This window comes from Malaclemys terrapin, chromosome 5 (genome assembly GCF_027887155.1).
Source record: "Malaclemys terrapin pileata isolate rMalTer1 chromosome 5, rMalTer1.hap1, whole genome shotgun sequence".
Taxonomy (NCBI): Eukaryota; Metazoa; Chordata; order Testudines; family Emydidae; genus Malaclemys; species Malaclemys terrapin.
The window spans coordinates 120,922,956-120,935,171 of NC_071509.1; the positions used below are offsets into that span (position 1 = coordinate 120,922,956).

A 12,216-nucleotide genomic window follows, 5' to 3' on the forward strand; every position below is an offset into this window, starting at 1 on the left:
GCGGTTCGCCACTCCAGGCCAATGGGGGCTGCGGGAAGGGCAGCCAGCACATCCCTTGGCCCACGCTGGTTCCCGCAGCCCCCATTGGCCTGGAGCGGCGAACCGCGGCCAGTGGGAGCTGCGATCAGCTGAACCTGTGGACCCGGCAGGTAAACAAGCTGGCCCGGCCCGCCAGGGGCTTTCCCTGAACAAGCGGTGCGCCGGCTTTGAGAACCACTGATCTAGTCCATCCCCCTGTGCTGTGGCAGAATCAAATAAACCCAGACCATCCCTGACGGATGTTTGTCTAACATACAACAGGGATTCCACAACCACATTTCAGAACAGCCAAACAAAGTCACACATCTAGGAACAAAGAATGCAGGCCATATTTACAGGATAGGGGACTCTATCGTGGGAAGCACTGACTCTGATAAAGACGTGGAGATCATGGTGGCTAATCAGCTGAACATGAGCTCCCAGTGCAACACTGGCTAAATGGGCTAATGTGATCCTTTGAGGTATAAATAGGAGTAGGAAGCTTATATTACCTCTGTATCTGGCACAATACAATTGCTACTGAAAATTCTGTTGAGATCTGGTGTCCTCAATTCAAGATAGATGGTGGTAAGTTGGAGAGGGTTCAGAGAAGAGCAACAAAAAAGGATTCAAGGATTGGAACACATGCCTTATGGTGAAAGATGCAAGGAGCTCCATCTATTTAGCTTAAAAAAGAGAAGGTTAAGGAGTGACCTGATGAACACAGTCTTTAAGTATCTACATGGGGAACAAAAATTTGATAAAAGAGGGCTCTTCAATCTAGCACATAAAAGTATAACAAGATCTAATGGTTGGAAGCTGAAGCTAGACAAATTCAGATTAGAAATATGATTTTAAAAATTATCAGTGAGGATAATTAACCACTGAAACAACTTACCAAGGGTTGTGGTGGATTCTCTATTACTGGAAAATTTTAAATCACAATTGGATGTTTTTCTAAGAGATATGCTCTTGTTTAACAACAGATACTTGACTCAAAGCAGAAATTAATTAATGGAAGCCCTAAAGCATGTTTTATGCAGGGAGGTCAGACTAGATCAGGGGTCGGCAACCTATGGCACACATGCCAAAGACGGCATGCGAGCTGATTTACTGTGGCATGCTGCTGCCGGCCTGGGGTCCCAGCCGCTGGCCCCGCTCAGCCCGCTGCCTGCCTGGGGTTCCATCCGCCGACCGCTGTAAATGTAAAATGTATTACTGGCACGCAAAACCTTAAATTACCGCAAATAAGTGAAGACTTGGTACACCTCTTCTCAAAGGTTGCTGACCCCTGGACTAGATGATCACAATGGTTCTTCAAAATCTATCAGTCTATGAATGAGGTTACCCTGTGCCTAGGTGCTGATTCCGTGGGTGTTCCGGGGCTGGAGCACCCACGAGGAAAAAATGGTGGATGCTGAGCACCCACTGGCAGCCCCCCATCAGCTCCCCCGCACGCCCCCCAGTGCAGCAGCCCACCTGCTGGCAGGCCTCATGGATCAGTGCCTCCCCCTGCCTCACGCCCATGGCAATCAGCTATTTCGTGGCATGCAGGAGGTTCGGGGGGAGGATACAGCATGCTCAGGGGAGGGGGCGGAACTGGGTGGGAAGGTGGGGCAGGGGTGGGGCCTTGGGGGAAGGGATGGAGTGGAGGTGGGCCTGGGGTAGAGCCGGGGGGGTTGAGCACCCCCTGACACTTTGGAAAGTCGGCACCTGTGACCCTCTGGTTCCAGAAATTGACAGTAGTTCAAATCTGATGCGTACAGTAGATCACTAAGACACGTCTGTCCCCTTTTATCAAAGTCCTGTAATAATTAAAACATGTACTGGTACTTGTGGAAACAAAACCCAGTCAAATTACTTAAGGTCCATATTAAAAGGGATTATGAAAATAAGTGTATAATGAGTAAATTACTAAATGAATTAAGATTTACTAGACATGTAAGCTATAGGTAGGCAATTAACAGAAAAGAGTTATCCTAAAGGGCCTATAATGCACATACCAAAGATTTAAGACACACAAAACATACACCGTGTCATAAAAAGATCTTGTTGGAAAGCTGTATAAAGCTTTTAACGAGAAGATAGCTGTGACCTTAGCTAAGGAGGGGCTAGTGCTCCTCCATAATGAGTGTGCTGTCTACATCCGCCTTGTGACCTTTGTGGCTTTTAACAATGCATAGGTGTTCCAACTGGCAGACTGCCCCGACAATGGAAACTCATTTCCAGCTGCCCACGTGGGAGAAGACTCAGCTTTAGATAAGCTGCGCAGATGGGATTTGTTTAATCATCTATGTATTTCCCCAGCTTCACTAACTGATTCCCTCTTGTCCAAAAAAAAAAACTAGCCAACCTCAGCTAAATTTTGTCAGGTTTTATTTTCTGCATTGATGACTAAAGACTATAAAAGGATAATCCTTGGATAAAAAGGAGGAGAATATGAAGTGCTTTTTTTCTTCAATTCTGCTGGTCCTTGCTGAAAATGCAGGAATTGAAATTCCTTTTCAACAGATAGCTAAAAAAACTGTACAATTTAAATAATTGTTCCTTAACTCACTGGGACAGCAGGAGAGTATCCACCTCGGCCATGAGGCTCTCAGTTACTGATCGTGGTCTATAACTATGTCCTCAGCTACATTTCCCATGGAACAGGACACCCAGTGCTTTCACAGTCTCTCCCAGGGCAGTGAGATTAGATGCCACTGCTGTTCTTGAAAAAGAAGCAATGTCCTTTACAGGGGATGGCACACACGAGATCAGCTGCTTTAATTTGTTCCAACGGCCTATCACCTCATGAGATGGCACAGAAGTTCCTTCTTGGCTTCCCTGCTGGAGAAAGAGGAGGAGGACTAGGAATAGGTTTCTAAAAGGCTTTCCGGGAACGTATCACGTAAGGAATGACTGTGCCAGTCGATGTGCCATGGGATCAGGGTAAGACATATGGTACAAAAGTTCACTGGGTTCTTCCTCTGCACCACTCAGTTCAAGTTCCAGAATACAGGACAGCAAGCAAATAAAAAGTCTGGTTTTGCACAAGTCTTTTCAAAAGTGGGTTTTTTCCTTAGCCCTGCAAGCTGATGAAGTCCCTGTATGTTCATGTCTAGTGAAATTTCTCACGCTCTTCTAAAAATGATTATAATGTTATAAAACTATTCACACATCTCTCTCTCTCTCTCTCTCTCTCTCTCTCTCTCACACACACACACACAAACACACACACACACAAATTTTAACAATTCTGCATTGTAAAAGCAGTGGGGGGAAAAGTATCCAATACCCAAGTAAAAGCAAGTATCAGTGACAAATTTTAAAACTTCCCATTCAGGGATGATCCATGTAAATTCTCTGCATAAAATCCTCCCTCCAGCCCCCAACTTCATCCATTTTACTGTTACCCATTCCCAAAATAACTCCCACAATCATGACACACAGACCACTCACAAAACACTCACTCTTTCTCTCGTGCTCCAGACCTCATATCTCTCCACCCACTATACTTCCTAAAACACCTCATAGAAGTTTTTAAGGTGTCAACCCATCAGGCAATTGATTCTTATGGTAGTAGTAGTGGTGAACGATGATGATCATCCTGTGGAAACTGGCTGGGTGAAGGAGAATGTATTGGGTGTCTGGTGGTAGGCTGGATGGAAAGTGACTGAGTAGCCTGTTGGGAATGTGTTCCTTTGGTTCTAGAAGTGAGCAGCTCTCCCCTGACTACTGGTAGTTTCCTGTAGCTGGTGACAATATATAAGGCTCTCTCTCTCTCTCCAGATGATTAATGAGAAGGTCAGGTCGATGTGGGTGTGAGCAGTTCCTAGCTCGTGTTGGAGGAAGTGTGGGGCTCCAGACTTGCTCCCAGTACCAGCTCTTCACACTCCAGGCTGGGGCTGGGCAAGAAGGCACCACTGATGGAAGGGGTGGGGCTGCAGGACTCAGGTTTAGGGCAGCAACAGCAGTTTAGCTCCGGCTCCTCTTTTCGTCTCACTGCACTAAGCTGCTCCTGGGAGGGAGTACGTTTCTGAGAGCTGTTTGGTATGTGTGTACCTGGGGAGGCTGAAACCTGGAGAATTTATGCAAATGATGCAATGGTTCAGTTGACACATCTGAGGAATACATATGACCCCACTGGCCTGCTCTGGGTTTGCTTTTTTCCATTTTCATTTTCTACTCCTGCCCCCTCACCGCAGTACCTGTTGCTCTGCTACAGTAACAGGAATACCACAGCAGTCAGTTAAAATAAATAATTTTACTAGCCATTTAGGTGCCCTAGAGACAATGAGAGATAAATACAAACTTACAGTAAACACTTGGAAATAGGACTTTAAAACCATTGTTCATTGACACCTGATTGGGGGAGGGGAGGTGTCTCCTGTCAGAAACTTCAGCAGCCACCAAAAGAGGGTAAGCAAATAACATAGACATCCAGGGGGGCATATCCATATCCCTGAGATTTCTGGTTCGTTCAGGGGAGACTGTCTCTGGGTGCTGGTTCAGACTCACCTGCCTAGCTCAGTGAGAGATGGGATCCTCGAAGCCTATTCCAGCCCCTGCTCTGCCACTGCTGCTGGCCCTGCTCCTCTCACCACTAGCTCTCACTGTGAAAGCCCCTCCCGGCTACACATGGGGAGCTACGCTCGCTATCTGCAATACAATGCATTATCTCTGTGCTCTGAAAAGAAGTGGGGGCAAGATGCTCTGCCCACATGATTCTAGTCTCTCTGGCCTCAACTAGGTTGCACCGCCCCTAGATTAAAGCAACCGAGCTGAGACTACAGAAAGCAGAAGCATTTGAGAGTACAGCATCTTACCTCCACTTTCTGTTTAAGTCTCTTTGTTTTCCCAGGAGATTCAGACTCCTAATTAGGAGCTTAAGAGAGAGCTCCCGAAATCAGGAGCCCGCCAGGGAAGATAGACTTCACAGGTGTGTGTAGAAGCATTTACTGCATCGTACATGCAAATACATGTGCAGGTGGCTAGTTATGCATCTAGGTATCCATTTCAGAAGGTAAGGTCTTGGTTCAGAAGTTATTTGGCCTGTTATGTCAGAGTAGGTGGTCATAATGGTCCCTTAAAATCTATGAGTCTATTAATCTAATCCCGAGTGGTGTCTTTCCATGCTACATGTAGCATGGAATACAAATATTCCATGTAATACAAATAAATAAAACAACACACAAGATCCCATAGCGGTATGACGCTTCTAGATCGAAAGCTAACTACTCCTCTAGCGCAGTGGCACAGAAGATTAAAAACAGACTTTTTTCATGCAGACTAAGAGCATATTTAACATTAAGCAGATTTAATATCAATTTTGGTTGAAAATAATGAACAATTATGCTCTCTGGGGTGGGGAGGGTTCACCACTGGGCGAAATGCTTGTGCAGACAAGGCCTTGAACCATTTTTATAACCTTCTTGAGCACAAGGGACAGCTACAAAGTGGCTGGGGAATGCAGAGGTTGTGTGAGGATAGTGCCACAGACAGAGCAGCTTTCCCAAAGATAGTGAGGAAAGACAAGATAAGGGTGAGCCCATGATGACGGGAAAGCCATTCTCTGGTTGCTAGTTAGAGCTGGCAGAATGCAAGGGCAAGCAAATACTTTCAGCCACTGCAATGTAAGCTTGCCGTCAGAGCTAGCGGGATAGTTCTGCCTCAGTCAGCCCCGACGATGCCATCCCTGAGTGCAATGCTACATTCACATTGATTGGCTAGTATGAGCTGATTTTGCCTGCCTTTGCGATGACAAACACTTTGAATATTAACTGCTGCAGGTGGGATTTTTGAAAGTGCTCATCACTCACTTAACTCTGCTCCTAGCAATGACAACTGTAAAACTCCCCCTGATTTCAGAGGGAGCAGAGTTCGACCAACACTGAGCACTTTGGAAAAGTCCATTCTAATGGTCAGATTTTATTCTGCACCCAGCAGCTCCCATTGTTAAAAATCAAGCCCTAACTGTTACAATTACAAACAGTTTCTTTTTTAATTGATGTGACAAACACTGACAAATACACGTCACTTTGAAAAGGTCCAATCTTCATTTCCATCTAGAATTAAAAGAGACAATCCTACAAAAATGTATTTTTTATTGATTAAAAGCTAATCCGTCGCTCTATGTATTTACAGCACGTTGTTTACTCTGGAGTAGACAGTATGGAAGCGGATGAGCTGCAACTGTTTACAAGAAGTTTTAGAAGAATCACACAAAAATCCACTGTTCTCAATCATTTTCCAAAGCAAGCATCAGATTCATGGATGCCAACTCTGACTAGGATGGGTTGTGGGACAGGTGGTATAATACCCTCCAGAGTTAGTGCCTCTTCCTGAGCAAATGATACACTACAAAGGAATGCTCTTTTTGAAGCAATTACCAGACAGTCAAATGGTTCACGAGAGGGGTGTTGGGAGGAAATGACTGGGCTCAGGCTCTGCGGGAAGGCACAATGAGAAGAGTGAGCTGTAGACAGTAACTTGATCTCTGCATTTGGACAGAACTGGCAGTCAGACCAATGCTGGGAGGAGGGGAGACGTAGGCTGTGAGAAACCCTTTGACTTAGGGAATGTCTACACAGCTGATGAAGAAAGTTTCAATCAGCACTGTACGTGGCAGTGTAGACAAGGCCTTACACATATTAACCCCTCACTGCAAGAATCCTGTTTGCCGTTAGCTCTCTGAACCCAAAATTATGGGCTGTTTCTGCTGCACCCTGGCCTGTTTACCTAACCTATCACATTAACAAACATGAATGTTGCTTTTCTGCACAGCTGAATACAATGGTGCCAGCTCAGCAGTGTATTAATCAGTGCCATTCACTGCTACGGCCAGTGTTTAAGATTCACATTAGATCCTTAGCTCTCAGGCTGATACAGGCTGCGAGCATTGCAAAAAGCGCACACTTTGCCTCTGAAATCTGAGGCAGAGGAGGTTCTTGTCATTCTGAAGTGGCCATTCTGAACAATTTATGAGTGAACAAGACCTCACTGAGGGTAAGAGCTTAGCTGGATTCAGAAAAGGACCGGCCATTTGCATAGATAACAAGAACATCCAGAGTTACAATAGAAAGGATTAAAACAACAAAATCAAATCTCAAGTGGTTTGGATGGAATATAAACCCTCATGCTTCAAGGCATAAGATGATCACAAACTAATGAGGGCTTTAAGAGAAAACTTTCCCTACAGACCTGTTATTTTATAACTGCTTACTGCAGTATTTCTTACACCTTCCTCTTAAGCATCTGGTACTGGCCACTGCAACTAGTAATTCCTGAAATGTCCAGACAACATGCCAGGCCTGTGCAGTAATAGATGTTTAGACATAGCAATGATATGAACACTTGAGCCACTCATTTTTAAAATCTTGATTACAATTTTAAAAAGCCAGAGCTGCCCAGAGGGGCAATTACATCTCTAAAAATATTCTGCAATCACTTCATAGAGTCTCATGATACCAACAATCCAAAGTAAGGTAAACAATTCATGGTAAGAAGATTTGGAATAAGTGTGCTAGCTTGTAAGCATCTTGGAGCAGGGAACTTCTTTTGGGATGTGTTTGTAAAATGCTGCATAAATCAACGGTGCGCTATGCAGAGCAATTATAATCAATTTATGTTTGGGTAATTTCTAACAGTAATTTAACTAGAACACATCACCGGACATCAGGAATACCAGGAGAGATGAGCTGGAGTGTCAATGAGAAGTGCAGTCGGGAAAGTAAATGAAATACTTCCCAGGAGGACTGAATTTTCTAACGGACAACCTATCCTAAATTCTCAATTACTGAGGGACAATCTTCACTCAATCATCAATTTGCTTTCTGCAACCACCTCTCTGTATAACTTTTCATGAGTGATGTACCCAAATACTCGGATACTAATATCTAAATTGTATCGTTACATTTATTAATCTTATTTGGGTTATTGCTGATTATATACTATGTATATTGTATTACTTTTAAACCAACCTTTGTACTTTTGAATAATTTAAGCACTACCCATATGTACAGACACTCTTTTCTTAACCTGCGTATTATATCATTTTAACATTCACTCACAATAAAATCACAGCTTTATGAATCCATCCCCACTTGATCCTAAAATTCTGATGGAGTAAAATAAAATAAAGAAGTACAAGGTCTGTCTTGGGAGACAGACCTGTCCTCGCTTACAGACAACCCCCCAACCTAAAGCAAATACTCACCAGCAACCACACATCACTGAACAAAAACACTGACCCAGGAACCTATCCTTGTAACAAAGCCCGATGCCAACTCTGTCCAGATATCTATTCAAGCGACATCATCATAGGACCTAATCACATCAGCCATACCATCAGGGGCTCATTCACCTGCACATCTACCAATGTGATATATGCCATCATGTGTCCAGCAATGCCCCTCTGCCATGTACATTGGCCAAACCGGACAGTCTCTACGCAAAAGAATTAATGGACACAAATCTGACATCAAGAATCATAATACTCAAAAACCAGTGGGAGAACACTTTAACCTGTCTGGCCATTCAATGACAGACCTGCGGGTAGCTATCTTACAACAGAAAAACTTCAAAAACAGACTCCAACGAGAGACTGCTGAGCAGGAATTGATATGCAAACTAGATACAAACAGCTCAGGATTGAATAAGGACTGGGAATGGCTGAGCCGTTACAAACATAGAATCTATCTCCCCTTGTAAGTATTCTCACACTTCTTATCAAACTGTCTGTACTGGGCTAGCTTGATTATCACTTCAAAAAAATTTTTTTCTCTTACTTAATTGGCCTCTCAGAGTTGGTAAGACAACTCCCACCTGTTCATGCTCTCTGTATGTGTGTATATATATCCCCTCAATATATGTTCCACTCTATATGCATCCGAAGAAGTGGGCAGTAGCCCACGAAAGCTTATGCTCTAATAAATTTGTTAGTCTCTAAGGTGCCACAAGTACTCCTGTTCTTTTTGCGGATACAGACTAACACGGCTGCTACTCTGAAACCTAAGGAAGTACAGAAATCATGAGAGGCCTGGTTGACTCAGTGAATTGGCAATGGGATAACATAAACTTTTGACTGTGGGTCACTAGCCAGATTCCTGCCAAGTCATTAATGACTGGACGTCATTAACAACAGATGGGCATTTGGGAGTTTCCCAGTGATCCACACCACCATAGCACTCAAATCATGCTACCACAATTGACAGAGTGACTAGGGATCAAACAGATATGGAGACAAAACTACTTTTTGACCCCTAAACCAGTGGTCCTTCTGAGTCAAGTTTAAGGCATGCTGCTAATGCAGCGAAGTGCAGATTCCACTACTTGTGGGTAAGCAGACCCTTTCAGTACCCAAATCACTTACAAAAAATAAAAATGAAAATCTGTTTTTCCTTAGGCCATGAGTTAGAAGGATTTTACAGGATTGCAAATGCTCAGATTACAGATACAAGCAAAATGACAGAAGCACCGAGTGACAAGCCTACCCTTCTAACCTCTCTCTTCAATAGACATCCAGCTGACTACCTTGATTAAAAATATCTGTTTGTCATGAGAAATCATAGTTTAACCCCTTCAGCAAACGCTGCACTGTACACGACACACAACATTCCATACCACATTTCTTGCAACTGAACTGGGGAAAGTGGACAAGTAAATACATGATTCTGATTCAGAACTGGTGACCTTTTATACCAGTTTTTACTGGAGATGGCCAGGGAAGATGCTCTCTGGAAAGCACAACATGAAGAAAAATCACACAACTTCAAATGTAAAAATAACTGGTGTATTCGTGTCTGAAAAGGAATCCTGCTACACTGATCTTCAGAGCTGAACAATGCAACCGGCATATTAGGGAAAACACCAAGAATAAAAGAGAAAAGGATCCACGGATTCTCGAGAATTAAACATTAAATGGTCAGTACTCTGAACTGTCAATTTTATCTGCGTATAATGAACTGCTGAGGATGTGCAGAGATGGATAGCTTGGTGTTCACGGTTAAAAATCAACTGACTTTTCAAGCATAGGCTGAAACTTCATCAGCCATTTGAGTGCTGCCTGCTCTTCTGTGCAAGAGCCCATTGATATCTCATGCTTGAAAAGGCCTCCAGACTCTTCAAGGAGGAGTGAAGTTCAATTTAATTAAGGCGAAATGTAGCATCACTACTCCATCTGACTCTTCAGGCACCAAAGTAAGGAGCTCTCACTGGCCTCATGAGATGAAAAGTCTTTCTCCACCAGGGAAAAGCAGAAAGTAAAAAACAATCCTCCCATTCAGTGAGGAAAAGCCTGAACTGTGGAATGAGTTTCATTTCACATTTCTCTTTATGCCTCAACTGGGATAAAGAATCATTCTTAGAATGACATGCTTGTTGGAGCCTCTTAGGCTACATCTACACTGCAAACAACAAGATGCAACTGGCCCGGGACAACCGACTTAGGCCCCCTGGGCTCAAGCTGCAGGATGTTTCAATGCAGCGTAGACTTGCGCTGCAGTCTGAGCTCTGAGACCTTCCCACCTCACAGGGTCTGAGAGCCCAGGCTCCAGTCTGAGCCTGGAAGTCTACACTGCAATTAAACAGCCTTGCAGCCCCAGCCCAAGTCAACTGGCACAGGCCAGCCGCGGGTGTCTAATTGCAGTGTAGACACACCCTTATAGTTCTTGAGTCCCCAGAATAGTTTCCACATCAAGGAAAAAAAGTCACTTTGCACACAAAATGAAAGAAGAATATTTTGTCCAGATCAGCCACTAAAAAGATGAGCCAATCAAATGCAGTCTCACACGTGCAACTATTGATAGACGTTTCTCTCACATGTACAACTGTTAATTCTTTGTCCCATCAAGAACTCTTGCTGTTTCCATTGGTTGAACCTCTACCTACGATGCACTGTTCAGACCACTATATTTAGAATGCTTTTCAGCTCTCCAGCCACCACTGTGTCACCAGAGCAATTCTAGGCAAAGAGGCAAAAATATGATTGCTAGAAACAAGAAAGTGCCAATGCCCACACGGATTGATAGTAAGGTGTTCTGAGTCTAGCGTACACACCCTAAGCCCAAAGAGGTAGCAATGTACCTGTCCTGGGCTGATGAAGAGGTGGGCCTCTGAAAAAAAAATTTTTTTCAATTAAACCAGGTGAATTACAGGAGGAAAAATAATGTGTTCACATGTTATTTTAATTGACAAGGTGACCTGATTATAGATGGCCAAGGGACAACAAAGGGAAAGTTGAGACCACACCCAACTCCTAGATCACAATCACCTAAGCTGAAGAAAAACATAAATCACAATAGTCTTTGTTGCCTGTGCCTTGGGAGAATGTAGTTCTTGAAAACTTGTTATATAACAGTTCATACTGCCAGCGTCTCACAATGCAAGAAAGAAGGGAATTGATTGCATATGAGGGTGGAGACAAATGTACTCTCAAAATTAAGTGAGTCAGCTTGGAAAAACTAACTCAACAGAGCCTAAAGCACAGAGAGAGGCAGACACAGAGAAAACAAATCTCAATTAAATGAAAAATAGTACCTCACTGAGTCATTATTTATTAAGGATATTACTACAGCCCCACAAAGGTGCTAGACACTATGCAGACATATAGGAAGATATTCCTTATCCCAAAGAACTTACCACTCTCTATAATCAACCTCACCCTAATTCTTTGCTTCATTGTTGAGAAATCAGCAGCTTTCTCCAAGATTGGGGAGAGCTCACAGGGCAGGGATTGTTGTTTGGTTCTGATCCCTTATGTAAACCTGTTATAGAGGCTCCTGAGTGATAAGGGAAGTTGTTAGTTTGGGTAATAAATATGTTCCAAATGTAATGCCCAGATAAACTAAAAAAAAGGTCTGCTTGATTTGTTCTATCAGCAATAAGTAATCAAGTTCTTATCACATCACATACCACAGAACAATGACAAGTTTTTGCTTGTGTTGCTTTTAAAGGAGAGTTGCTAAAAAGAAAGCCACAAGAGCGCAAAAGAAAAGGCCAGTGTTTATGTTATGTACCTATTTTAGAGTGTACGGATATACGTATCGACACCTCAGCAGTTTACGGTTCGAACACACCAACATCGTCCTTAAGAACAGGGTGCAGCTATGTACACAAGCCCACACCTTGTTTTAACGACATATGAGCACGTGACCAATACGATGGTAGGAATTAGGGCAAGAGGCAGTATAAGTTACTTTGTGAAAGAAATGTTCAAGT

At 43.4% G+C, this 12,216-nt stretch overlaps 1 protein-coding gene across 7 annotated transcripts in view; it reads right to left on the reverse strand.

The window, feature by feature from the left end:
- Positions 1 to 12,216, reverse strand: part of LOC128838332 (protein FAM13A-like) — a 359,314-nt gene that overhangs the window by 90,668 nt on the left and 256,430 nt on the right. Inside the window, exon 1 of one of the 7 annotated variants that reach the window (XM_054030440.1) lies at positions 11,638 to 11,656. The exons of the other annotated variants lie outside the window; for them this stretch is intronic. The gene's annotated coding sequence lies outside the window, so the exon portion shown is untranslated. Of the gene's footprint in view, positions 1 to 11,637; positions 11,657 to 12,216 lie in introns of those variants that run through there. 7 annotated transcript variants of the gene reach the window in all.